This window comes from Balaenoptera borealis (genome assembly GCF_965194805.1).
Source record: "Balaenoptera borealis genome assembly, chromosome: 6".
Taxonomy (NCBI): domain Eukaryota; kingdom Metazoa; phylum Chordata; class Mammalia; order Artiodactyla; family Balaenopteridae; genus Balaenoptera; species Balaenoptera borealis.
In genome coordinates, this window is record NC_138863.1 from 20,614,739 (window position 1) to 20,640,352 (window position 25,614).

Here is a 25,614-nt window from a genome sequence, read left to right on the forward strand (position 1 = left end):
TGTGGCTTTGCCATCAGGGAAGCCCTGGCTCCAGAGCTCTCATACAGGAGGGTGGGGGCAGTCTGATGGGAAGGAGATTTTGTGGATATGTCTTGCAGCTGTGTTTGCAAAGAAAGCAATGTTTTTTCTTAGATTTGGGGGAGGTATTGGTGAAGATTACAGAGAATGAGCTAAAGCCCACTCCCTGCTTTCAACAAACCACCCCTCGGTGCTGTCATAGATCAAAATAATAGATGGAACATCGACACGGATGTCACAGAGATGTTGTGTGGAGGAAATGTTTGCTTTTGGCAATTTAGCTCTAAGGAATGAGCAATTTGTTTGGCTAGACACAGTGAAGATAAAGGTCATACTTTTGAGAATAAGCCTAAAGCCCATAAGTCTTAAAAGCTGACCTGCTCAGTTTCACAGGACCCCAGAAGCCCACGTGTCTTTTCTACAACTTCCTGCACTGTTAAGACATGACAAGAAGATGCAAGTCTTACTCTCTAATAGGTTTGCCTCTTGCGCAGGATTGGGGGGAGGGTTCAGGGATGGGGCAGAGTGAGAAATTACCCAGGTGGGATCATGTGACAGTCATGCTTAGAAACAGTACATCCCCTCAGTCTGTGGGCTGGGGGCTGAGAGCCCTGGTCCCACTCTGTTGGTCTCCTCCCTATGGCCTTTGTGACATTTAGGGGTGAGAACAAGCTGCTAACCCAAGTTGAAAGGCTGCTGAAACCTTGTCTGGGATCTTCAGGGGCCACGTTTCATACTGGGAGACACTGCTGGAGGTGATTGGGAGTTGTCTGCATCAGGAATGGCCTCTGAAGTGAATAGCAGCAAAAGAGGAAGAGTCTCCTAACAGAAGTGGGACCCTGAGGTGTTGCACTGAACTGATGCTAGTGATGTGACAAGGGTGGGAAAAGTGGATGAGACAAGACTTCAAGAGAAGAGGTATTTAATATGGACAACTGGTTTTCAACAAGGGTTCTAAGACCATTCAATGGGGAAAGGACAGTCTTTTCAACAAGTGGTGCTGAGGAAACTGGACATCCACATGTAAAAGAATGAAGCTGGACCCTGACTTTACACCATATACAAAAATTAACTCAGAATGAATCAAAGACCTAAGAGTAAGAGTTAAACCTGTAAATCTCTTAGAAGAAAATATAGGGGAACATCTACATAACATTGGATTTGGTGATGATTTCTTGAATATGACACTAAAAGCATGGGAAACAAAAGAAGAACTAGATAGGGAATTCCCTGCAATCCAGTGGTTAGGACTCCCTGCTTCCACTGCCGGGGGCACGGGTTAGACCTCTGGTTGGGGAACAGCGTGGCCGGAAAAAAAAAAAAAACTAGATAAATTAGATTTAATCAAAATTAAAAACTTCTGTTCATCCAGAGAGTGAAAGGGCAACCCACAGAATGGGAGAAATTATTCACAAATCATATATCTGGTAAGGGATTACCCTCCAGTTTAAATAAAGAACTCCTACAACTCAGCAAAAAACAACTCAGTTAAAAATAGACAGAGATCTTACAAGCTCTCATCACAGGAAAAAAACAATTTTTATAACTATTATGGTGACAGATGTTAACCAGACTTACTGTTGTGTGCATTTCTTAGTCTATACAAATATCGAATCATTATGATATACACCTGAAACTAATGTAATGTTATATGTCAATTATTCCTCCATTAAAAAATGAAAGAATTAGGCAAAATGGTAAATTTTATGTTATGTGTATTTTACCACAGTAAACAACAACAAAGAAAAGGCATTTAGTTGGTGGCAGCGGAGTGATAACACAGAATTGAGAACACAAAGGAGCCGTAAGTGGGCTGTCCTCCCATCTCAGGAGAGAGAAGAAGGTGTAGTCTTCAGGAGAAGAGCATCTGAGACAAGTCTGTTTGGCGTAAGCTGTAGTGTATATGGGCCTGAGCATGCTTGGAAAAGGTACCAGATGCAGGAGAGTTTTTACTTAGAAAAAAGGAAAACTCAAAACCTCAAAGTCCCATTCTTGTCTTCTGAACTGTCCCATACTCTGTGGAGTGTTTCTCTCTAAATAAATCCACTTCTCACCTATCACCTCGTCTCTCACTGATTTCTTTCTTCAAGGAGACATCAAGAACCTGGGCTTCATTAAGTCCTGAAACCAGGTGTGGATCTCAGTTGGAAGACTGTGGGTTTTGCCTGGGTTTGAGTCCCAGCTGTGTGGGTTGAGTCCCAATCTGAGGTGCACGTTTCAGCTGGTGACCATGAAAGGACAGTGATAAGAGCTAGACCAACTCCTGCTCGTCGTCAACACCACTGGGCATGTCTTCTGTGCCGTTTCTTTGCGACTACTTTTTGGTTGTCAACAACCAAACCTAACACCTGGTTGGGAGACTGCCTTGGAAGGGATAGCATCTAAAATCAAAGGCTATGGAAGCAGTTACAATAGTTCCACACCAAGATGAGGGCTATGCGAGGATTCCAGCCCATACTGACTTAAAACAAGGAGCTGTCCTGCCCCTGGGGCCCCTAGATCAGGCATCCAGAAATTTTTACTCCCTGACAGGCAGGTTCGACGCCCCTACTCAACCTTGAAGCAGTTACAGAAGACGGACCATCGCCCTCTGCTTCCCATGAGAATATGGGATAAAATCTCTGAGGGGGGAATGAAATAGAAGGGAAGGGGGCAGGACACAACCTTTGAAAGAATGACATAGCCCAAGGACATGACATAAACCGACTAGAACTAAATGGGCCCAAGATGGCGGACACTTCCACTAGACCTTGAGCTTCAGTATACACATCAGCAAACTAAATGACACACCCACAGGAGGCATGACAGTTTCAAGGCCAACCATAAGGATCAAAAAGTGGGTGGTGGCCCAATTCCTGGAAATCCCCGCCCCTCCTTGAAATAGCTGGAATACTCCTCCCACTCATTAGCCTATGAAATTACCCACCCCTATAAAAACTGACAACCCCATAGCCTGGTGCCATCTCTCTCCTTCTAAGATGGCCCACAGTCTGTCTGTGGAGTGTGTTTCTCTCTAAATAAATCCTCTTCTTATCTAAAAAAAAAAAAAAAAAAAAAACTCAAGGTGGCACAGAATTGGAGAATGAACTTATGGTTACCACGGGGGAAGGGTGGGGGGAAGGGATAGTTAGGGAGTTTGGGATTGACATGTACATATTGCTATATTTAAAATAGATAACCAACAAGGACCTACTGTATAGCACAGGGAACTCTGCCCAATATTATGTAACAACCTAAATGGGAAAATGTATAAATGAATCACTTTGCTGAACACCTGAAACTATCACAACATTGTTAATCAACTATACTCCAATATATAAAACAAAAACAAAAACAAAAAAACACTTCAAGGTGGTGTAATGGAAGGAATTAGAGAGGGTGGAAGGACCACGCCAGGGATCAGTGCAGGGCTGAGTGGGTTGAGGTTGGCATCGGGCAGGAGCTGGCTGAGGGATATTACCAATAGATTCTTCTTTTTAAGCCAATAGTCCCCAGGCTGGAAGGGGACATCAAGACCACAGTTAAGTGTTGTCTCCACTGTGCTCCACAGAGTGTGGCTGGAAGAAGCCTGTGGCGCCTCCCATGGGACGGTACCCATGTCTCACAGGGACAGATGCTCTCCTTCTACTTCTTTGCGGAACTTCCTGTGGCCCCAGGTAAACCTCCCCATCCTTCCCCATCCTTCCCCATCTGTCTGTGATCAGCCTCCAAAGGACATGATCATGGTTCTAACTTGGCTTTTCATGTTCTCAGCTCTGGCTTTGGAAGTCGCCCAGGGGAAGGAGCGGGATTAGGAGAAATGCTGATATGTACTGTGTTCCCCCAGAGCCATAGTCAACTCCCGTGGCCAGCACGTCAACATATTTTGAGCTGTGGGATTTAGAGAAGTTAATTTGGGAGATAGGAGCTTTTGTCCTTAAGGACTTTGCAGCTCAAGGAGAGAGTGTCATATTTTACTGCCGTGACAAATTGGAACAACAACAAAAAAGTGGTCTTTCCAAAGATGGGGTTAATTTACACACTAAGCAAAAAACTGAGATGAGTGTCAGGAAAATGAATAAAAATGAGGAAAGCCAGCCGGGGCCCAGGCAGAAGTCAAGGTAATCTCTAGAACCTGCTTTGGCTTGTCAAAAATTCTACTTCGATGTGCTCCACGTCAATTGAGGTAAAAGGAGGTGGGGAAAATTCTTTCTCCTGCCATTGTGGGGACGTAAAAGTCCTGTTAACCAATGAGCTTCCCCCAGACAGAAAACGTCATGTTCCACCCTCTGGGGACCCCCAAGATGTCTGGCCTTCAGAAGGGTCTCACCCACTACGAGTAGAATGAATGATGGAGCCAATAAAAGAATAAGCTGAAAGAACGACTGGAGAAGCCACATTCCAGCCCACGCTTCACTGATAATGGTCATAAAATGAGGGACAAAGTGGCCTGGATTGTTATAGTATTTTGACTTTGTTTAACTTTGTGCAAACACTTTCTGTTTAGCTGGGATAATGGGAGTACTTGGACTGGTAATAAACAAATAAATGAGCAAAGAAATGATGTCTTACATTTGAAGTGATTTACAGTGTACAAGGCTATTAACGCACACATTTTTTCCATAGAGCCTGTTAACCACCTTGGGCACAGGCATGACAAAGAATACTTTCTCCATTGACGAAACTGCAATTTAAGCAACTTCAATAACTGCAATCACAGAGCTGAGAGTGAGAGGACAGATGTAAACCCAGAGCTCTGACTCTCAATGCTCCTTCTGACCTGGGGTCCTCGCTCTCAGGGGACCTACACTCTGGAAAAATCATTCCACCATGTGTTCAGCCTGGTCACCTCCTCAGAGAGCCTTCTTTTGCGATCCAGGTGTCCACGGGTAACATTTGGTTTTGTTTTGTGCCGGTTGTTAATTTCTTACAAATTGTGCAATTAAATGATGAAATGTGTAACTCAAGCATTCAGGTCTTCTCCCATACACAAAACCATCTATTTATCACATCTCTCCTGATCATCAGACATTCCCATTTTCATGTTTGCCCTTCCCGTCGTTGCCCTCTTCCCCACCGCATGCGTCACTTCTCTGCGCGTTTCCCCTGACGCTGGTCTTCCTTTCCGAATTGAAGCATTTTGCCATGCCCTTTGCTGCCTCGCTCCCTTCAAATGTCTGCCCCCCTCCTCCCTCTTTACTATTCCCCAAGGCCCTGGAGTTGCCTACCCATTCTTTCTTTCCACAGCTTTGGCCAGCTGGCCCCAGAAATCAATCAGTGGTCCATCAGAGACCAGGCTAGCAGCTGTCACTCCCACCACGGAATTTAGGTAAGTTCCCCAGAGGCCGGTTAGTGCAAACATTTCATGAGTCAGCTCTGCTTCACGGAATGCTCCCGTTTCCTGCAGTCTCCTGAAGCCTGGTCCATGTCTTTATCTGCTAAGCCTTCGATTTCTACTGCATGAGTATGAATGTTCTTTGTTTTCTTTCCTTTTTTTTTTTTTTTCATTTAAAAAACTCACTGCGTGGTTTCCCAGGAAGCTTTTATAGCCTCCACACACTCTGCCATCTTCTTCACCCTGCCCTTTCACAGATGTCTTTTGCCCATTTTTAATGTTTTCCTTCTCACTGTCATTTGGAGCTTTAACATTTCGGCCAGCTGCCCACGCCCTTAGCCTTCTTAGGTGATGTGCCCCTTACCGCCTAGTTTGGAGGCTGGAGGGAGCCTCAGAGAACTTTCAGTCCAGAAATTCCTAACCCAGTGTCCTCGTGGGCCATCCATGGGGTCCTTGGGAAGCTGTGATGCTCTGAAGTTTCATGCAAAATGTCGAGGGTCTGGGCACTTTTCTGCGGAGAGAGTCCATAGATTCCCATGCTATCCTCAGAGATGGGATCGTGGCTCAGGCCCCACCCCTGGTCCAGCCTCCTCATTTTACAGATGCATAAACAGATGCCCATTGTGAGTTAATGGCTGTGAGACAGGAGTTAGGTTTTGGGCCTCTCTCATCTGTGCTCTGCCATATCTGTGTGGACTTTCCTGCCCCTTGAGGCTTCCCTAAACACTGTTCCTCCCTCCTAGATTTTCTCCTTGGGTTTTTGCTTTTCCTCATGGGCACACACATTGAGTACTCCCTTGCACTTATTCAGTACTCAAGGCTGGATATTTAATTTATGGGACCCAGAGCAAAATGAAGAATGGGGCCTGGCAGGGAGTAGGGAAGCCGATACCCCCTTCTTTTGGGCCAGCTGTCCCAGGGATTTTGACCTTGGTGCCAGGGTACCCTGTGTCCTGGAGGCAGGGTGGGCAAGATGCCCACGCTCAGGTGTACACGAACAAGTCCAGGCATCGCAAGCCAGGGAGGGGAGCCACACTTCCCCCCGTGCGAGACACCACGGGCCCAGGCTTGCCAGACTCTGATTGTCCCTGTACCCGCACCCAGGCCAGGGCGGATCAACAGTGGAGCTTGGCCGTCCAACATGCTGGGCAGAGGGCGGCAGTCGTATGGGGTGAGGGTGGGGAGGGGAGGCTAGACAGGGCCCAGGGGCCAGGACTCAGCCTCCTGTGTATGCTCTACTGTCCCACTGGCCTTCACTTCAGCGATGAAAGTGTTAAGAATCTCAAGATGGCAGCAGCAGAGCATTAAACCAAGTGTGGGTCCCTCTGCACCAGCCACAGCCCATGAAGCACCTGGACAGCATTTCACAGGTTGCAAAGCGCATTCACATCCTTGCCTTTATTCTGACCTCTCAGTAGCCCTTTGAATTAATCAGATCAGGGGTCTTTCAGCCCCATTTTATAGGCAAAGACAAGACTCTAAGGTAATAGACAGAGCTTACACACGTGAATGCTGGTGTCAGTTCAGCTTCACCCCTCTGGGCCTTAGTTTCCTAATTTGCAAAGGGAGCTTATCACCCCTTCCTCAGGGTTGTTGTAGGATTACAACAAATATTGTATAAAATGCATTCCATAGTACCAGATGCAGTCAGTGCTCAATAAGTGGAAATATCCGTGTGCCCATGGTCCTATCTGGCTTTTCCCAAAATCTTGTTCATGAACACTTTTCACTAATTTTCAATATGCACAAGCCATCTGTACCATTATTGGCATAATATTTTTATTTAAATCTACCTATGTTTTTATACTTTATTTTACTAGTTAGTTTTATTCTAGTGTCATAAGTGAAAGACCAGTAACACTCACCTTAAATAGAAGGTAGTCATAAAAATAAATTTATGGAAAATGATAATGGTATGAGACTCTCACTTGATACCTTTGCTTGCTGAAAACTTAGAGCCCATATTTTCTCTTTGTTAAAAAGGGAAATTAGCAAGTATTAAAGATTTAGCCCCACCCTGAGACTTCTCTTTCACCTAATCTGCAGGGAATAATTTTCTCACTATTCCATTCAATGGTATTATGTGCCCTGCACATGGTAGAAAGAGGTGGAGCCAAGGGTCACCAGACATGTAGCACGATTGCAAAGGATGAAAATCCCACACAAACCAATTCCAAATGTTTCTTATGGACACATGGATTGAAAGAATTCACATCAGTTCCTTAATAGTGATTGCCTCTGAGGAGGGAGAGGAGAGGAAAAGGTTGTGGTCAAAGGGACTTTAACCATATTTGCAATGTTTTAATTATTTTATCAAAAACGCTTGAAACAAATCGGAAACTGTTTTTACAGTTGCCAATTCTGCATAATGAGAGCATGAATATTTAGTATTCTTCAGACTTTTATTTATTTTTTAAATTTCCCTAAAATTTAAAAGAAAAAAAAAAGAGAAAAAGAAGAAAAAAAGTTTGATCAGGCAAAATGCTCCCAGATAAGGTTGCTAGAAAGGATTGAAAATTCTTTGGTAAGTAAGGGACTGTATTAATTTGCTAGGCTGCCGTAATCAAATACCACACACTGGGCAGCTTACACAACAGAAATTCATTTTCTCACAGTTCTGGAGGCTGGAGGTCCAAGATCAAGGTGCCAGCAGGTTCGATTTCCTCTGAGGGTTCTCTCCTTGGCTTAGAGATGGCTGCCTTCTCACTGTGTCTTCACATGGACTTCCCTCCATGCATGTCTGAGTCCTAATCTCTTCTTCTTATAATGATACAAGGCAGATTGGATTAGGGCTCACTCTAATGACCTCATTTTAACTTAATTACCTCTTTAAAGACTCTCTCTAAATACAGTCACATTCTGAGGTACTGTGGGTTAGGACTTCAACATATGAATTTGGAGGATACAGTTCAACCCATATCAGGGACCTTTAACTGATGACCCCTGCCAACCTACCTTATCATCCAGGAGTCTCTTATCACCTCCCTTCACTGACTCTGCTGCCTTCCCTTCCTCTTTCCAATGTCCTGGACATCCAGCCAGGGTTTCCTGACTACCCCACTGCCTGTACCTTATTTTTTTTTTATTGAGGTATAGTTGATGTACAATATTAGTAAGTTTCAAGTGTACAACAAAGTGATTCACAGTTTTTAAGGTTATATTCCATTTATAGCTGTTATAAAATATTGGCTATACCTGCACCTTCTTGAGCCTTCCTGTCATTGACTCCTCTTCCTCCAGGCAGCCTACTGAGGACCACCTGTCCTCCTCACCCTAGCTCAGCCCCTTTGAGTCCACACCCATCTTTGGATTCTCCACTCAGGAGCCCAGTGGTACAGCATCCCAGACTGAAACTCTGCAGCTGCACCCAGCTCAAACTAACTACTCATGGACAACACATGCAAGACATTTTCCCCACCTCAGCTCTAGCCACTGAATGCCCACACCCCTCGCCCTGTCTGCCTTCTTGAGATATGTCTACAGTGAGTATGTTTGTGGCATTCCCTTGCCCATTCCTGTCTCTGTAGTTCTTATCATTTTTATTTATTTGTTTTTGGACGCGTTGGGTCTTCGTTGCTACGTGCGGGCTTTCTCTAGTTGTGGCGAGCGGGGGCTACTCTTCGTTGCGGTGCACGGGCTTCTCATTGCAGTGGCTTCTTTGTTGTGAAGCACAGGCTCTAGGTGTGCAGGCTTCAGTAGTTGTGTCACGCGGGCTCAGTAGTTGTGGTGCACGTGCTTAGTTGCTCCATGGCATGTGGGATCTTCCCGGACCAGGGCTCAAACCCGTGTCCCCTGCATTGGCAGGCGGATTCTTAACCACTGCGCCACCATGGAAGCCCTCTTATCATTTTCAAGTCACAGATTGTATCAATAAGCATCCAATCAAGAGAACAGAAACCTCCCTAGACACTTAACCAGAGGGAATTTAATATAGGGAATTGTTTACACAGGGGTTGGGAGAGCTGAGGAGCTGGATGGAGCATGGGTGAGGGACATGAATGTGGCGGCCCTTGTGAGTAAGGGTGACACCCTAGTGACAGTGGAGCAGGAACATAGAAAGCTCTTGGGTCCATTGCTCCATGGAGCCGCCCCACTAGCTCTGAACTATGTGAGCCCAGGCTGTTAAGTGGAAGAAAAACAACCTTCTATTACGTTGAAGCCACTGTTGCTTGGAGTCTCTGTTAGGGTAGCCAAGCGCATATCCAGCAAATGCATCTCTTTTTATATTGCCTCTTTGGGGGCAGTTTGCAGAGCCCTTTTCCTTCCCTGAGGAGACAGAGCTGTAGCCTTGGCCTTGCCATCTGAAATACATTTAGACACACTCTTTATACTCAAATGACTGCTGGAACTTGGGTGACCAGCTGTCTATGGTTGCCCAGGAATAAGGGATTTTGTAGAGATGGAACTTTCAAATGGGGAGAGTCCCAGGCAAACCGGGGTGAGTGGGTCACCCTACCTTCTCCTTGTACTTGTAGCACCTGCCAGAGTCCCAACCGCATCCTCCCCTCCCAGGTCCAAACCACAGCGCAGGCCGCCACCCTCACTGAGTCTGGTTGCCTCCCAGTGTCTCTTTGAACAAGACCCAGCAAGTACTTCTGTGTCCACTGCTTCATTCCCGAAGAGAATAAACACCTCTCCAACCTCAGCCTGCCGAGCAGAATCACCAGAGTTCTTCCAGCAGCCTTGGCCCTTTGCACCTGAGGCTTTTTCCAAAGTAAATTCAGTTTCTCTGGATCAGAGGCTCATGTTGCATTCCTTGCTTCTAGGAATTTCCCTGACCATAAATAAGTCAAGTCTCTGGTCTCACCTCAAGTAGTTGAGAGTGGGGTTCTCCCACCACACAGTCCTTGCTGAGCTGTCCTGCACGACCTCTCTGAAGGGGGACCTCCCGGTTAGGGCATCCTCCTCAGCAGGGCCCTCCTCTCATCCTGCTTTCATCTGGGGCACAGCTGGCTGGACTGGAAAGAGTAGTAGATTGAGTTCAGACCCCTGTGTTTGGAAGCCTGCCTCTGCCTCTGTTCTCTCTATAACATTGGGCAGATTGCCTCACCTTTCAGGGCTTCACCTTCCCATCTGTATAATAGGATGTGATCATAGGCTGAAAAATTACCCCCCAAAAGATATCCACATCCTAATCCCTGGAACCTGTAAATGTTACTTTATTTGGAAAAAGGGTTTTTGCAGATGTGATTAAGAATCTTAGGGCTTCCCTGGTGGCACAGTGGTTGAGAATCTGCCTGCCAATGCAGGGGACACGGGTTCGAGCCCTGGTCTGGGAGGATCCCACATGCCGCGGAGCAACTAAAGCCCGTGTGCCACAACTACTGAGCCTGCGCGTCTGGAGCCTGTGCTCCACAACAAGAGAGGCTGCGATAGTGAGAGGTCTGTGCACCGCGATGAAGAGTGGCCCCCGCTTGCCGCAACTAGAGAAAGCCCTCGCACAGAAACGAAGACCCAACACAGCCAAAAATAAATAAATAAATTAAAAAAAAAAAAAGAATCTTAAAATGAGGAACTTATCCTGGATTATCCAGGTGGGCCATAAATGCCATCACAAAGGTCCTTAGGAGAGGGAGGTAGAGGGAAATTTCACAGACAGAAGAAGAAGGGGCAATGTGACCACGGAGGCAAAGATTAGAGTGATGCAGCCACAAGTCCAGGAATGCTGGAAGCCACTGGAGTCTGAAAAAGTCAAGAAACAGATTCTCCCCTAGGGCTCCCGAGGGAGCACACCCTGCTGTTATGGGCTGAACTGTGTCCCCTCAAAATTCATGTGTTCAAGTCTCAACCCCAGTACTTCAGAATATAACCATATTTGGAAATAAGGTTTTTAAAGAGGTGGCTGAGTTAAGATGAGGCTGTTAGGATGGGGCCCTGATCCAATACGACTGGTGTCCTTATTAGAAGAGGAAATGACACCAGGGACTCACACACGCACAGAGGGAGGACCATGCGAGGACCCAGCAAGAGGGCCGCCATCTCCAAGTCAAAGAGGGAGGCCTCAGCGGAAGCTAACCTTTCTAGCATCTTGATCTGGACTTCCAGCCTCCAGATTGTAAAAAAGTAAATTGCTGTCATGTTAAGCCACCGGCTTTGCGGTACTTTATCATGGCAGCCCCAGGAAGTTAACCCAGTTAGGTGGCGACACCTAACTCACAGGCTTGTTCTAAGGTCAAGGAGATCACGAGGTGTGCCTGCTAGGTTGTGGGTGAGCACTCACTCCATCTTAGTGGCGTCCGAGTTCTCCTCTCATGGAGACTTGTCTGCATGTTCACTCCTCTGCCCAAGCAGAAGTTAAAGGGGAAAAAACAAAAACAAAAAACAGCCATAGTGGCTCTTTTGTTTTCTTCTTTCTTTTTTTGGGTGCCTGTTTCCCACCTTACCACTCCATCTTCCTTCAGTGAACCCCATCACCCACCAGGACTCCACAAACAGCTGATAATTGCCTGTATACATATCTGTCTTGTCACCACTTAATAGCAATGACAATAGCTAACATTTATGGGATTCTGTATATAGTCAGGCACTGTGCTAAGTGCTTTTTCTAAATTACATCATTTAAGGCACTGAGTGTCCCTTTAATATGGGACACTATTATTTTTTTAATTTTTATTTATTTATTTATTTATTTGTTTATTTATGGCTGTGTTGGGTCTTCGTTTCTGTGCGAGGGCTTTTCTCTAGTTGCGGCAAGTGGGGGCCACTCTTCATCGCGGTGCGCGGGCCTCTCATTATTGCGGCCTCTCCCGTTGCGGAGCACAGGCTCCAGACGCGCAGGCTCAGTAATTGTGGCTCACGGGCTTAGTTGCTCCGCGGCATGTGGGATCCTCCCAGACCAGGGCTCGAACCCGTGTCCCCTGCATCGGCAGGCAGATTCTCAACCACTGCGCCACCAGGGAAGCCCGGGACACTATTACTGTTCCAACTCGACAGATAGGGAAACCAAGACACAGAATGGTTAGAGAGTTTGCCCAAGGAAGTGGCTGAGCTGGGAGGCAAACCCAGGTTGTCAGTGCTCAAGCCTACACCCTCACCCCTGTTAAACCACAGGAGGGCAGGGATCCACCCTATCTTAGTTAACGTTAACTCTCCATCCTGCACTTGACACAGAATTTGGACTCAGCGAAGGTTGCCTGGCTAGCTGGCTGGCTGAAAGAATGAATGAATGAATGAATGACACTTTCCATATGCCAAGAAGATGCTCTCCAGGACTCTGCTCTGTCCAATTTCTCTTTAGCTTGACTCTGCCGCCATTGCTGCTGCAGCCCCGACCATCAACCATCCTGCGTGGCCCGTGCCCACATCACCCTCTCTCTGCTCTCGGCCTCTTTCACCCCGGTGCTTAGAGAACCTGAGCTGAAGCATCAGCCCCTGCTGCCCTTCCCTCTCCATCACTCAGCAGTGTCCTCGTCTCCTCCTCCCAGTGACCGCTACTCACCTATGTGGACAGAGAGACTGGAATTCCCAAAAGCCTAGTGAGAGAGGTCTGAATTCAAAAGGATTACAGAAATTGCAGGGGCCCATTATACTCGCCCAAAGCCACAGAAAACTGGGTGTTATTTTTGACTTCAAATCTGGTTTTCCTTCCAACATACCAAGTCAGTAAGAGAAAAGAGACAAGATGGGGTGTCAGAGCCTGGATTCAATTCTTACCAGCTGTGTATTGTTAGGTAAGTTCTATAAATTCCCTAAACTTGAGTTCCTTGGCCTACAGACTGGGAGATAAGACTGTTTACTCTCTGCCTTTACAGTTTGTGCCCATTACAGGACTCACCGAGCCAGGCCCTCCTGCGCCTAGGTCACTGAGACAATCCTGGGAGAGAGGACGCAATTCCAGAACCGCATATTTCAGTAATTAACCAGTCTAGACTTTGATCAGTCTCACTCCAACTGCTGATCCAGGCCCTCTGGGGGAACAGGCTAGTTTCCTACGAATAATGGAGAGGGGCCCCAAAAACCTTGATTCTACATCAGTGGTTGCTGCATCTGCCCCTGGATGAGAATCAGAAAAATGCAGGGAATGTAGCAGCTCACCTGAATAATTCCATCCCTGAGTAAAACTCCCGAACTTTGGAGTTCTCCAGAACTTTCCTGACCTTGGAGTCAGGAAAATCTTTACCTGGCAATTGTGTTCTAACTCATTCAGTTGTCTCTCCTTTGTGATGAGTACCTAATCACTATGGAAAATAATCTCTTCTCTAAACTATGTATTTCATAATTTAACCCATACCAGAAATGTGCTCCCATGTCTTATCTTTTCTAAATATTTTAAAACACATTTGAATGAAAGAAAACAGTGCTTTCAACAGAGATCTGCAATAATGTTTTCATTGAACGCAAGACAAGCCAGCCCTGATGTCATCATTGTAAACCCCTAGAGCAGAGTTTCTCAACAGCAGCACTATTGACATTTTGGACCAGATAATTCTCTGTTTGGGGGGCTGTCCTGTGCATCATAGAATGTTTGGCAGCATCCCTGGCCTCTACCCACTAGATGCTAGTAGCACCTCTCTTCCATCGTGACCATAAAAAAGGCTGCAGATGTTGACAAATGTGCTCTCAGGGACAAAATTATCCCCAGCTGAGAACCACTGTCCTCGAGAAAGAGACCAGGCCTGGGGACTCTCTTCGCCCTACCCTACCTGAAATTAAGTACTTTATAAGAACGCTTTCTGAAAACACTGATAAATTAAATGTAGGAATAAGAGTTGGGTGAGCAGTGCAGAAGACCTAAATAGACATTTCTCCAAAGAAGACATACAGATGGCCAACAGACCCATGAAAAAATGCTCAATATAGCCAATTATTAGAGAATGCAAATCAAAACTACAGTGAGGTATCACCTCACACTGGTCAGAATGGCCATTATCAAAAAGTCTACAAATAATAAGTGCTGGAGAGAGTGTGGAGGAAAAGGAACCCTGCTACACTCTTGGTGGGAAAGTAAAATCGTACAGCCAGTGTGGAGAACAGTATGGAGTTTCCTTAAAAACTAAAAATAGAGTTACATATGATCCTGCAGTCCCACTCCTGGGCATATATCCAGAGAAAACTATAATTCAAAAAGACACATGCGCCCCAACGTTCTTTGAAGCACTATTTACAATAACCAAGACATGGAAGCAACCTAAATGTCCATCGACAGATGAATGGATAAAGAAGATGTGACATATATATATAGACAATGGATTATTACTTAATATTAAAAAGAATGAAATAATGCCATTTGCAGCAACATGGATGGACCTAGAGATTATCATACTAAGTGAAGTAAGCCAGAAAGAGAAAGACAAATATCATATGATATTGCTTATATATGGAATCTAAAAAATAGCACAAATAAACTTATATATAAAACAGAAATAGACCCACAGACACAGACAACAAACTTATGGTTACCAAAGGGGATGGTGGAGTGGGGGGAAGGATAAATTAGGAGGTTGGGATTAACAGATACACACTACTATACATAAAATGGATAACCAGTAAGAGCCTACTGTATTGCATGGGGAACTATACTTAATATTTTGTGATAACCTATAAGGGAGAAGAATCTGAAAAAGAATATATATATATATATATATATATATATATATATATATATATATATATATATATATATATATATATAAAACTGGATCATTGTGCTGTACACCCAAAACTAATACATCATTGTAAATCAACTATACTTCATTTAAAAAAATGGAAAAAGATTTTAAAATTTAAAAAAGATTTGGGTGAGCAGGGAAGGAAATATATATTATGCGCTTCAAATATACAAAATGTGCACATCTTAAAAGACCATTTACGAAGTTGGTTTCTGGAACATGATGCATAGTAGATTCTTCCTGGGATTCCAATATTTAGTTAGACACGTATGGCAGTACTGCAAAGTGGATGGTTTGTGAGTTCATGTACTTCTTTAAAAATGGCAGCATTCCCAGATGTGTCCTCCCCCAATAAGTGTTTATTCTTACTCAGTTTCTCTGCAGAAAAAGAAAAGTTTCCACTGTAGAAAGTCCTCAGCAACTTGTTAAAATTTATATAGAATATGTTGAAGCTACAGTGTGTATAAAAATGGTGTGCAAAGCTTGAGGAAGGGCGGGAGGACCTCCACGCTTGATATGCTGGCACTGGGAGCCACATTTGGCACCATGATATGCTTGAATCTCCTGGCAGTTGAAAGTGATTCCTTGGAATAACTGATTCAGTGGGAAGGAGCTTGGACTCCCTGTTTTGGTCCCTCTTGGCTCCAATATTCTAGGATCTGATAATTGCCTTATGTGGTCGATTGTTACCATATGGCTCCTAAGGAGTCATGCCTCCCTGGGGCCCACTTCTCTTTTGCTGGGTCACTTTACAGGGTCTTCCATCGGGAAGTAGAGTCTATTTTCCCACTCCTTGAACCTGGGATTGGCCTCATAACTTGCATTGACCAATAGAATACAGGGGAAGTAATACTATGAGACCTTCTGGGTTAGCCCTTAAGAGACCTTGCAGGTTTTGCTTTCACTCTCTTGGGTCACTGCCATGGGCATGTAAGAACACAGCCCAGTCTCCTTGAGGATTAAAGAACACATGGAGAGAGAGGCCCAGCCTTTTCTGTTACAAGCCCAGGGATTTGCAGACCTGCTACCCATGGGAGCTCCCTGTGAAGACCCACCCAGTAAACCCACAGAACTGTGAGAACTAGTAAATGGTACTAGTTTTAAGCCACTGAATTTTAGAGCAGTTTGTCCGCAGCAGTAGATAACTGAGCATCTTCTCAAAAGGTTGTTTTTAAGAAGCAACTTGTGAACTATCTCCTACGTGTACATCATTATCAGCAAGACACTCCTAATGTTGGAGCTTTTCTCTCAAACTGGAACAGACTTTTAAGCTTTTTCCTTTTTCTCTGTTTCAGGAGCCATGTCTTCATGTCTGTATTCATTCACTCTCTTCTGACATTGGCCTGGATCCTGAAGGGATACAAGGAAGACATGAGACAAAGTTTCCTTCAACCTCTAGTCTGAGAGGAGCAACTCTCATGTGAAAAAACAGGGCTTTCATCTCTGGAGAAACTAAAGCTTGTTTAGGCTGCTAAGGCAAAACAAGCAGTATTCCACTGTATATAGGTACCACATCTTCTTTATCCATTCATCTGTCGATGGACACTTAGGTTGTTTCCACATCTTGGCTATTATGAATATGAATAGTGCTGCTATGGACATAGGGGTCCATGTATCTTTTTGGATTAGAGTTTTATCTGGATATACGCCCAGGAGTGGGATTGCTGGATCATACGATAATTCTATTTTTAGTTTTCTGAGGAACCTCTATACTGTTTTCCATAGTGGCTGTACTAACTTACATTCCCACCAACAGTGTAGAAGGTTTCCCTTTTCTCCACACCCTCTCCAGCATTTATTGTTTGTAGACTTCTTTGATGATGGCCATTCTGACTGGTGTGAGGTTGTACCTCATTGTACTTTTGATTTGCATTTCTCTAATAATTAACGATGTTGAGCATCTTTTCATGCGCCTGTTGCCCATCTGTATGTCTTCTTTGGAGAAATGTCTATTTAGGTCTTCTGCCCATTTTTCAATTGAGTTGTTTGGCTTTTTGTTTTGAGTTGTATGAGCTGTTTGTATACTTTGGAAATTAAGCCTTTGTCAGTTGCATCATTTGCAAATATTTTCTCCCATTCCATAGGTTGTCTTTTTTTTTTTTATGGTTTCCTTTGCTACTTCAATTTTAAAAAATAAAATAAAAATAAATGCAGGGGGAAAAAAAGAAAACATCTTCAGGAAGGAAGATGCCCTCTCTGACAACACGATCAACAGTGTGTAGATGCAGGACAACAACACATATAATCAGTCATCACTAAGAATCCACTGTAGCTTGGTCTTTTTCTGCTTCACTTTTTTTTTCTTCTTTGCTTTATCTCTAATTTCTATTCAAAGAAGTTTAGAATAGAATTGTTCTAACACATCCTATTTCCTAAGTATCAACAAAAGGAAACAGATAAAGGTCACAAAGACTTTCTGAGTTATTCACCAACTGATGGCTCTTCTTCAGTCCAACAGACAGAAGGTCAGAGGGCCAACAGGTATCAATACAACCTTGGCATATTTCCTGATTGTATTACTTTTTCTTCATAGAGCATAATAAAACTCAACTGCAAGAATCAGAGAAGGAGAGATTATCTTATGAGAAACACAATCTCCAATTCCAAAGATGCTTGAAAGGACTGCATATTGGGGGGCCCTCCCTATTGAATTATTATCTGAACAAGTTGGAGTGTCTGTTAAGGAAAATGGGTGGATAGTTTCTTGCCATAGCAAATTGGAGGGCTCACCCAATCCCATTGCCATCGACCTGGTTTTATTTTCCTGGACTTGGTACAGTCCTAGGAAGAAGTTGAATTTGTTGACTATTTTTGCTGCAGGGAGAAGCTTAGCATCAATGAAGATCGTTGGTGTTTGGTAGGTGCCCACTTGATCTCTAATCAGTTGTGTGTAATTCTCCCACTTAGGGATACATTTTGCAATTCTTTCACATAGGCAATTTCAAAAGGATAAAGTCCCATTTAAAATCAGAAAGAAAAAAAAGAGCACTGTAGTGGCACACAGACCTTCTTTTGCCCAATGTAATCTATTAGCAACACAAGTATTAGCTACAACAGTGTTTCTGGATAATACAAAGCTAATGTGTGATGAGAACTTGCTCCTCATCCCCTGACATCACGCACACACACTCACACACATCCAAACTTCTCCAAGCTCAGTTTTGAACACGTTGAGATGTCCGTTACTCATCCAAGTGGCGATGTTGAGTAGGAGGTGGGATTTACAAGTCAGGAGTTCTGGAGAGAAGACTGAACTAGAGGTAAAAATCAAGGGATGTAAAGAGAATAATGTAGTAGAATTTAACACATTAGCCTTACCGTACCTCACAATTTTTGCTGCATCACTAAATATGCTCTCTTGTTCAGCTAACATTTTTTTCTCATAACAAGACTTTCTTGATGAATAAAGTAGTGCATTACAGGGAACTATATTCAATATCCTGTAAGAAACCATAATGGAAAAGAATATGAAAAGGAATATATATGTAAAATGTATAACTGTGTCACTTTGCTGTACAGCAGAAATTAACACAACACTGTAAATCAACTAGACTTCAATAAAATAAATTTTTTTAAAAATCGAGGGATGGGTCATCCACATATTGAGGGCCTACTGAGTGCTCAGTGCAACAACACAGCATGGTGTAGTAGTCAGAAGATGAGGCTCCAGAGCTGGCTGTGTCTAGGTAACTGGTGACCATGAACATGACCCTTCCCCTGTCTGAGACCCCACCTCCCCATCGGTAGAATAAAGGGGTGAAATGAGATGATCTCTAAGGTTCCTTCTAGCAAAATATGTTTGTGATTTTAGGATTCTAATCGCTAAAGTGTTCCCTACCCTTAAAGAGTGTCCTCTCCTGCCAAGATGAGCTGATTGACAAGCCAAACAGTCATGGAAGCACAAGGACAACAGAGCAGCAACCTTCTGCCCAGAAGTCAGCCTAGCAGTGGGAACAATAGCATTATTGTGCATGGGAATAGTCAAGAAGACTTCTTGGAGGATGGGGTGGAGGCTTGGGAAGATCTGGATTGGAGGAAAGGGAGGAGACTTGGTTGCATATTTTGGAAATGGAATGAATGAAGCACAGAGACGGAGAAGGGCATGTTATTCAAAAGGGTTTAACTGAAGAGTGTTGCATAAAAGAACCATTTACAACAGATATGGGCAAAGATCAGGGAACCATGAAGGGATGGTGAAGCACCCAGGGCTTAGCAACAGTGAGCAAGCAGTGTCACGCTGTTGCGGTCGGGGAGAGAATCCTGTTACCAGAGCCTGGGCAGAGCTAGAGTGCTGGAAGAGGGGCTGTCTGACAAGAGCAACAGCCGCAGAAGATTGTAAGGCAGAAAGGGAGCAGGGCAACAAATGCTCCATCTTCTCCCTCTCCTTCTGGTTTTGGATCTCCAACCAGTGCCTCCCAAACATTGGAAAACCCAAACAAGGGTTTTGGAGGCAATGGAGTCTGGGTGACGTAGTTCACAGAGGTCAGCATCCCAGGGCATGGAGCAGAACAGAGAGAGGCAGATGATGAATCTGGTGGGGGGATGGGGGCAAACGAAGAATAATGAGCACACAAGATATCTAGAGAAGAAGAGTACAGTATGAATTCTTTCCAAGAAGGCTTGCTTTTCCTCTGTCCAAACATGAAATTTGCTCTGAGTCTCAGTATTCCTGATTGTGAAATGGGCCATACCTGTGTCCTAGGGTGGTAATGAGGAGTCTATGGTATGCCACAGGGAAGGGCCAAGCACAGGGCCTGGTCCAACATTGGAGGCTCCATGTATGTTAGTTACTTTCCTCTTTCCTGCACATGCCTACGTGGCCCTTTGACCAGATTACCTCTCCAGGTCTGATTCTCCACGTGATTTAATAAGTTGCATATGTCTCCCTCCATCGATCTATTTATTTATTTATTCATTCATTCAGTAAGGGTATATTTACTGAGCATCAGGTGTGATTGCTGTAGATTCTATGGTGGACAAAGTGGATGTGTTCCCTGCCCCTTTTCCTCCCTTCCTCTCAGAACTGTCCCCGTCTCTTTGATTTGGGTCCCTAGTTCTTCTCTCCTGATTCTCACTGATTTTATATCTTCAACATCTCTCTATCACACACTCTAACACAATTGTGAGAACAGCCCTAGGAGGAAAACTCCCTTGATTTTACCTGGAGAAGCTGCTACTTAACTTTTCCAGGGACACTGAGCCCAACGAGCACAAGAAGACAGAAGAGTAGTTGGCTTAGTTCTGACCGTGAGTCTGTGCCAGAATCAGCTACACAGCCATGCGTGCAAGAGAGAAGGATCCACCAAGAGAAACAGAGATGGAAAGACACTGATAGCCCACAGACTTTCTGAACTGTCATAAGAACACCATGAGTCTGGGGGCATGTCCAGAGGTCACAAGATCTAGAGAAACTCTTAACTTAGTCTCATTCCCGGCCCTCTGTGATGCTGTTTATTGCCTTGCGATTCTAGCAATCTGTGACTCTATTCAAAGTACCACCCTCTCTCCAGGACTCAGTGTTTTGATCTGTAACATGAAGAGCTTGGACCAGATGACTTCTAAGTTCCCATAGAAGAGTCTAGCTCAGATATTTTGAGTCTATAGTTGTGGAAGGCTAATGAGAACTTTAGAGCTGATTTTATGGTTTTGGATATTCTGGCAACTTCAATCATTTTCAAGAAGGTTGAAGATTCTGCAGTCTGGGTAATTGTCCTTCTGAGCTCCCACCCAGTCTATCCTGGAAAAGAGCCTACACAATTATCTTTCCCCCAGGGGGCTTTAGGTAGGCCTCCAGATATGCAAACACTGCAAAGAGAGTGTGAATCAGAGAGCAAGTGCTAATTGGTGCATTGGCGTCTGAGCCCAAGGACTGGCTTGGTCCCTAAAGGGTGTGGCTGAGCTGGAGGTTTCGTCACTTTAGCTACCAAACGAATCAAGCTGAACTCGATGAGAAGCTGAACCTGGAGAATACTAATAAATAATCACAGTAATAATAACAACTCTTTACTGAATGCTTACAATATGCCAGACACTGCGTTAAGTACTCAGCAAGAACCTCATTTAATCTTTACAACCCTCTGGGGTAGGTATTATTATTATTCCCAGGATACAGATGGCAAACTGAAGTTTAAAGGCTTGAGTAACTTGCCCCAAGTCCCTCAGCTATTAAGTGAAGGATCTGGATCTGGGATTGAAACCCAGGTCTGTCTGACTCTGAGATCCCTGCGTAAGTACCCGCTATGCTCTCTGAGCCCCAGTGTATTTGGAAAAGCTTTAGTTCATCATGTCTGCCTCTGAGGGACGGCTCAGTAGGACCACAATGTTCCTGATTTAAAGACCTTTGGGATAAACTTTGCAGATTTTCTGTATTCATTACTCCATCTCTGGCTGTGTTAATGTCTCAGCCACCCCTCCTTCCCCTGTTTCCAGAGGTCTCTGGGCCATGTTAACATGTCTATTTACAAAGTCACTGGCTCCACACTCTCTAGCTGTTTCGTTTGGTGTCGTGTCTGAATTCTTTGGGAGGCTGCAGGAGGGGGAGACAGCCAGTTGGGCTGAAGGGCAAAGACCAGGCAGAGGGATATCCAAAAATGTGATACACAAGCTCTTTTTGCTACCCATAGGATGCTTCGAAACGAATCTTGATACAGAGATGATGAACATGGGCTTTGGAGTCAGCTAGACCTGGGTTCTGGTGGTAGTTCTAAAGCTTCTTCCAAGTTATATCCTCTCTCTGAGCCTCAGCTCCCTCATCTGCACAATGAGGTAGGAAGAAGTCCATCCAAGGTTATTTTTGGCACTCCTGGAGATCATGCATCTGCAGGGTTTAGCACAGTGCCTACCACACACAATAAATGCTCCGAAGTGGTAGCGCTATTTGGAGAATGCTCTCATTGGCTGCCAGCTAGTTCCTTCTCACTTACGCCACACTGGGTGAATGGTGCCATGTCTTTTCTGACAGGTTCAAAAGTGTGCTGTTTTTGGAACTCTCTTCAGACATTGCTCCCTTTCCCATTTTGTGAGCAGAAATAGGTCCAACGGCTTTGAGAAGTATGATTAATTAAACACCAACAATGCTTTGATATGTACAGAGCACCAAACCAAGCATGGGGGAACACACTAATTATGGAGTAGAGCATCTAGCTGAAGAGATAAGACCAATACCCATGAAAGAACTAGGCTGTAATGATACAGGACTGCATAACTCAACACTCTGCTGGTACAGAGAACAAATGCTGAAGTTGCTTAAGACTCAACTAATGGCTCATCCAAATCTGACAGATCTTTATCAGAGGCTCTGGGGAGCTCAGGAATCTCATACTCAGTTAAAACACAAATAACCTGTGAGAGTCAGGATCATATTGCTGGTACTCTGTGTGGGTGTCCTTGCACCGGCAGTGGCAATGATTTGTGTGTGGGCTGCTCTTTCCATTTCCAGAGGGCAGAGCTCATGTTTGGGCTAGTAGGGTGTTTCCCACTCAATAAACAACATGTGGCCACAACAGGATTGGGGCAAAACGGTGAAGGGAAAGATCACTGAACTAGAGGTCAGGGGACCTGGGTCCTAATTCCATCATGACCACTAACTCCTTGTATGACCTTGAACAGGTCCCTTGCCCTTCTATTTATAACTTATGAGAGAGGTAGTCAGATACGGATTTTGAATTGTATTCCCTGTTACCCTAGGTTTTCTAGAAATTCTGGAGCTTCAAGGGCACCAGTGGGACAAGAGGACAAGTGAGTGGTAATTTGGGATTCTATGCAATCCCCCCCTTATCTTTCCCTACCTTCAACCAGAACAGCCCCCACTTACATCTTTTTACACACTGAGGTTCTACAGTAGCTTTCTTGGAAAATCATCTAACTTGTCTCCCTCCACCAAGTTCCTTCTCCATACAGGTCAGCTGACTCCCAGAGAAGTAAAGCAACTTGACCAAGGTCATCCATTAAGTGGCAGAGATGGTACTAAAGTCTCTTTTCTGATAACACTGACAATTATTTGGCTGTCCAGGGATAAATGTCACTCCCCATATCCTGTAGATTTGGAACATATATGGCTCCTAAATTCTGAAAAGGGGCAAGCTGAAGGTAAGGCAGTGAGTAGGGGTTGGGAATCCATCGGCAAAGACACCCTAGTGCCAGCTCTGGCAAAGTCCACCTGAAGTCTGGGCAACGTCCAATGGAGAAGCTGACACAGGATTGGGTCCTTGATGACTCCACTCCCTGTTGACAAAGAAGGGGACCCAAGCCAAAGCAAAGAGACCCATTGGTCACTCTGAGGTCTTTCTAGAGTGCTTGTCAGTTTCTTCGCCCTGTACCTCCTTAGCCTCTGTCCCAGAAGTCAATATGGCAGCAATCAAAGTTTCTTTACCCTTATTTTTTTTAATTAATAAACATTAATTTTTAAAGAAAAAATGAGCGGAAAGTACAGAGAGCTCCCATATACCCCCTTTCTACTCTTGGATTTGTGTGGTACATTTGTTATAATTGATGAACCAATATTGACACATCATTATTTGCATTAGAGGTCACTCTTTGAGTTGTACGTTCTCTGAGTTTTGACGAACGCATAATGTCATATATCCATCATTACAGTGTCATACAGAATAGTTTCACTGCCCTAAAAATCCCCTGTGCTACACTGATTAATCCCTCTCCTCTCTCCTGAACTTCTGGCAACCACTGGTCTTTTTACTGACTCTATAGTTTTGCCTTTTCCAGGAGTCATATAGTTGGAATCATACAGTATGTAGCCTTTTCAGACTGGCTTCTTTCACTAAACAATATGCATTTAAGTTTCCTCTGTCAACCAAATAATAATAATAATGCAAGAGGCTGCAAATAAAATGGTTTATTTGGGGGTCTTGAGAATTGCAATTTGGGAGACACAGATTCAGATAACTCTAAAAGAGTGTTCCAGGGAAGAGAAAGAGTCAGGGGCTTATAAAGACAAAAAGCCATGAGGTTGTTAAAATTTGCCTGGCGAGAATTGTGATCGACTCTGATGAGTCAGAAAGTATTTGTCCTTAAGGACTCATGAGGTGTTTTAGGGTGGGGGGTCTGATAAATAGAATGTCACAAGTTTTTTTAGAGTAAGTGTCCGATAAGTATCTTGAGTTTCTGGCAGATGTTCTGGATGGCTCTGTCAGGTCAAAACATCAGATTCCATTCAGACTGAGACATGCGTAAGTCACACTTCCTTACTGGCTTGCCAGCTCCACTTTAGAGAGCTCTCTTAGCAATACCAACTCCATTTTGACTCTCCTTCCACACCTCCATGTCACTGCGTGGTTTGATAGGTCATTTTTTTTTTTAACACTGAATAATATTCCAGTGTATGGGTGTATGATGTAACACAGTTTATTTATCTATTTACCTATTGAAGAACATCTTGTTCACTTTAAATTTTGGCAATATGAATAAAGATGTTATAACCATTCGCGTGCAGGTTTTTGTGTGGACATAACTTTTCTACTCATTTGGGTAAATACCTAGGAGTGTGACTGCTGGATCATATGCTAAGAGACTGTTTATTTTTATAAGAAGCTACCAAACTGTCTTCCAAAGTGGCTGTCCCATTTTGCATTCCCACTGTCATAGTATTTTAATTGGCTATTAAATGTTGTTCCAAGTAAAGAAAAATGTTTAAACTCTAAATTATTAGCATGAATTTTACTGTTCATTTTTTTATTGTACAATGCCGGTTTTAAATGCAACTATAAAAGCATTCATTTATATGCACAATCACCAAAATTACACAATTTGTATTTTGTAGCTTGTACATGCATATGTATTTCATTCTCACCAAAAGTGTGCAAACACTGCACAAAACTAACTCAAATGGTTCTGATATGTGCACATTCTACCGAAACTCTCTACCTTCAACTTAATAAGCAAGAAAGGACTCAAAAGACAAGGAACTATTCATTGCCCTGTCTTTTTCCTTCTGTCATCATTACAGCATAAATGGTTGACTAATATAGGGAAGTAACAGGAGTAAGAAAGATCCCTCCATTGTCCTGTTCCTTAGAATTACCATTGCCTTCTTTCTGCCTTTAAAGCAACTTGATTGGAATGGAAAGCACAGTTTTTCAGGGCAGTCAGCCCTGTATGGAATTCTGATGTTCAGTGAGACTCAAAGCACCCAGCTTTCGTAGCACACTTATACTCATTTTGAGTGGCACTGAACTGCCACACATGGTGTCCACTGGAATTCAGTGCTCCTGGGGCATCCTAAATGCTCTGTGTGAAAGGGGCAGCAAGGAATGGAGGACACACATGTTGCACAGATCTACTCTGCTCATGGGCAGGCTCCATTGTCCTATCCATCTTCACTCACAAAATCTAAGTTCATGGATAAAATCATTGTAAATTTCAAGATGGCTAGCAGAGCACTGAACCAAGCACAGAGCCCTTCAGTGTGTGGGGCTTGGTGAGACCGCACAGGTTGCGCATCCGTGAAGCTGGCCCTGAGTTTCCTTGAGAACGTTCTGCTCCATTCAGGTCATAGCTCTGTCCTGATACTCTGTTGTATCACCCCTTTCCCTCCTTTGCTTCCAGGAGGTCATAGGAACAGAGCTCTTCCTCCTATCATCTGCCTAATGTTCAAAGCAGAAACCTGAACATCATTCCACATCCTCTCTCTCCCTCAAAGTCCACATTCAATCACCAACT

The 25,614-nt window shown here is 44.1% G+C and overlaps 1 long non-coding RNA gene across 1 annotated transcript in view; it reads right to left on the reverse strand.

Moving 5' to 3' along the window:
* LOC309631374 overlaps nt 1-25,614 on the reverse strand; it is a 473,017-nt gene that overhangs the window by 418,270 nt on the left and 29,133 nt on the right. Inside the window, exon 4 of the long non-coding RNA XR_014246228.1 lies at nt 1,488-10,290. This is a non-coding gene — a long non-coding RNA (uncharacterized lncRNA). The remainder of the gene's footprint in view (nt 1-1,487; nt 10,291-25,614) is intronic.